Below are 3,409 nucleotides of genomic sequence, written 5' to 3'. Positions count from 1 at the left end.
GATCTCTTCGGTTGGTTTGACAATAGGTCTAAATAACTGTTCTGCACCTTCTGCGAATTCAACCTGTGATTCTTGTCATGCTTGTAGTTTTCCTTTAACAGAATCTTTTAATGGAATATATTTGCTTCTAATCTTTCTCGAGCTAATCTAGCTGCATGAGACTCCAACGCTGGTGACATTATCTGATATAAATTTATTTAATTAACAGCAGCAAGGAAGGCGAACCTGCCATCAATTGTGCCACCGTGGTAAAACTTCAAGTATATAATTTTAAAACAAGACAAAAGCGATACAGTAACAAAAACAACCCGTAAGAGAAACTCTCAGTTTTTTAGAGGTTTGATTTCGCGTAAATAACGTGTTTTGTAAAAGCCTTAGTTTACCAAATGGGGGGGGGGGGGGTATAAAAAGTGCTGGGTTCGCCCTCCCTGCTGCTAGGTCTACCAACACTTCAGATAAAATCCAGATTCTCTGGCTTGTGGCTGTCTCAGGATCTACAGATTTGTATGAAATATTTCCTGATTTCAGCTAAAAAGCCAACATCATCGTCCGAAATGACATCACCATCGACAGTAGCAGGTCTACCAACACTTCAGATAAAATCCGGATTCTCTGGCTTTTGGCTGTCTCAGGATCTTCAAATTTGTATAAAATATCTCCGGATTTCAGGTTCCCAAATTGTGAATACGTGTAATTATTTGGGCATAGACCACACATTATATGAATTATTGTTTGTGAGTGCTTAGCTGAAAGCAGGAAACCAAAACATAGCATGGGTTTTCGATAATAAATTTGATAGGATTAGTGCATTTTCATCAACCAATCAACACCCCAGATAGATGCTTGGAGGTGATTGTTGATTTTTGTGCATGCAATCAACCATTTCTTGCTTAATAACAATCAAAACAACAAATAGTTATGATTGATTTTATGGCACTTCCTTCTTAAAATATAAAAAAATTGTCATGTTGCCAATATACTAGGGGGATAAAGCTAGGTGGATAGTTAAATTAACAATGACTCCACTGTCACGTTATCAGTAAGGAACAATAACCAGATTGCAACATGTATATGCTAGACCCTGAGGCCAATTATTTGCTTCATAAATGTTGCGAGGTAAGCTGACATCAAAAATACGGAGAGGAAGCCAGTTGTATATAACATGGCCATGGGAACTTGTTACTGGCACCTTATTCCGCTGACTGCGATTCACAGGTAAGTGGCAGGAATTGTCGGTGTTGGCTCAAAGGAAATCAAATGGGGGTCATAAATTCAACCTTGACAGACTGCCGGGGAGGGGGCAACGTCTGCTAATTATGTAGACCATGGGTGAATCGACATCCACTCGGAATTGATCAAGGCGTGGCCACCATTGGAATCGCAAGTTTAAATCTAGTGTCTTGAAACTAAACGTCAGTGGTTGCTAAACCATCTTGCGGGAATTACATAAGGAAGTTCTAAGCTACTCCGACGTCATTCGAAATTGGCGGGAAACATTGTTATTCTGGGAATTGCAAAGGAGCTTCAGAAAGGTCAGTGATTTATTTGCTCAAATGTCACAATCTATTAAGGTAATTGTACTTTACTTATGTGCAGTCTGTATACTTCATTACTAGACTCATTAGTACATAGACTTACCATTTGTAAGATTTGATTCATTTGTAGTGTTTGATCTACATACATATTTTGAGATATGAGCAATGTTTATGTAAAGAATTAATATTGTAATTTGCTGTTTGGTTAATTCGTAGTAACCTCATGCATTTATTCATGTGATATTCTAGATTTGCAAATGTTGAATTGAATTATAATTTTGTATAATGGTTGCAGTGTGCAACATTAGTTAATATGAGTATTTGACTATTTGTGTATACTTTGTAGGAGTATAATGTGTACGGATATATCAGCACATGGATATGTGGATATCTGTGTACACTTTGTAGAAGTGTAATGTACAGAAATGCGTCTCATTACATGATATTGTTCTGTATAATAAGACTGAGAATCTATATATACCGATGTGATGAAATCTATTGATATATGCACGATAAGCAGTTGATACCGTGTATACCATACCAGAAAGTATGGGTATTTTGATGTACAGGAATGCGTGATCAAAGAAGGTAACGGCTTATCTGATGATAGATTGTTGCTTAGTGTGAGGCTAGATAGCTAGAGGAAAGTACTAATGTATTTGTGTGTGTTCGGACAGGAAGCATTTAGGGACTGAAGGAACTGTATGAGACAGAGAAGGAAAATACCCTGGTACAGTCGGTCCTGAGTCTCTGGGAGACAAGAAAAGGAGAGAACGGAAGTGGAGGAAGTGAAGGGTGAAGGAAGTGGTTGTTGGACTGAAGGTGTACTGGGTACTAGTCAAGAAATACTACAGATCATGAGATGAGTAGAAACACAGGACAGGAGGAAAATCTATCACACTAAGTCAGATGATGAAATAGGCCGTCACTTGGTCGAGTGAAAGATGAGTGATAGGGTTTTGAATATTGGATTTCATGTGAGGAAGGATTATCTGTAATTGAATGGCATTAAAATTGTTATTTGAATTTCACCTCTTGTGTATTCAGTAATTTAACTGTTGGCATCGCTGACTGGGGGCTTGGAGCTTTGCATCTCTCTCACTACTTCAATTTCTAACAAAAACGAGCCAGGGTGGACCTTCTGTAATAATTAAACATAATACTGGGAGTACCCCATCCCAACCTAAGGCAGTCAATGACAAGAGACCCCTTTACATCCACTATATGTTCTCTGCTTGCATGGAGCCCATGTTCATGTATGACCATGACTTTTAAGACAAGGAGAGATTAAAACCCTATCATTAGCTGTTTAGTGGGAAAGATGGGCCACTAGTTCAATTTAAATTAACATGGCCTTTATTTCACATGGACTGTTCCCATGCACAAATAATAAAACAAAAGTCACTGACTCATTCAAATGCCAAGTCTCCATCAGAACGTCTACTCAATGCTGGACAACTTTTCTTACTTCTGCATAAAAGAACTCAAACAAAACACCAACAGTGCATGACCACTTTCATTAATACTGGGTTTTCATAGATATTGTCTCTTCTGTACCATACTACTCAAATACTACAATACTTACATGACATTAAAATCTTAATGCTGGATAAAATATCATAATTATGGTACTAAAATAAAATCACAAAACAAAGTAATTTGAAATTCTCTGAACAGTACAAATAATGCTGCCAAAGGTATATTGTGAAAATCTTGACAGTTTTGAGAGTGGTGAAAGAGATAATTAGTGTGCTTAACATAAAAGCGACACTCTCTATATCAAAGTAACATCTTGTTTACATGCTTGGATGGGATCAATGTATGGTCAAAGTTTGATGTGATACATCGTAGAAAATAAAAAAATAAAATAAAAA

The sequence above is a fragment of the Sinohyriopsis cumingii genome, chromosome 19, assembly GCF_028554795.1.
Source record: "Sinohyriopsis cumingii isolate HCF-2022 chromosome 19, ASM2855479v2, whole genome shotgun sequence".
NCBI lineage: Eukaryota > Metazoa > Mollusca > Bivalvia > Unionida > Unionidae > Sinohyriopsis > Sinohyriopsis cumingii.
Note: the sequence above shows the minus strand (reverse complement) of the source record.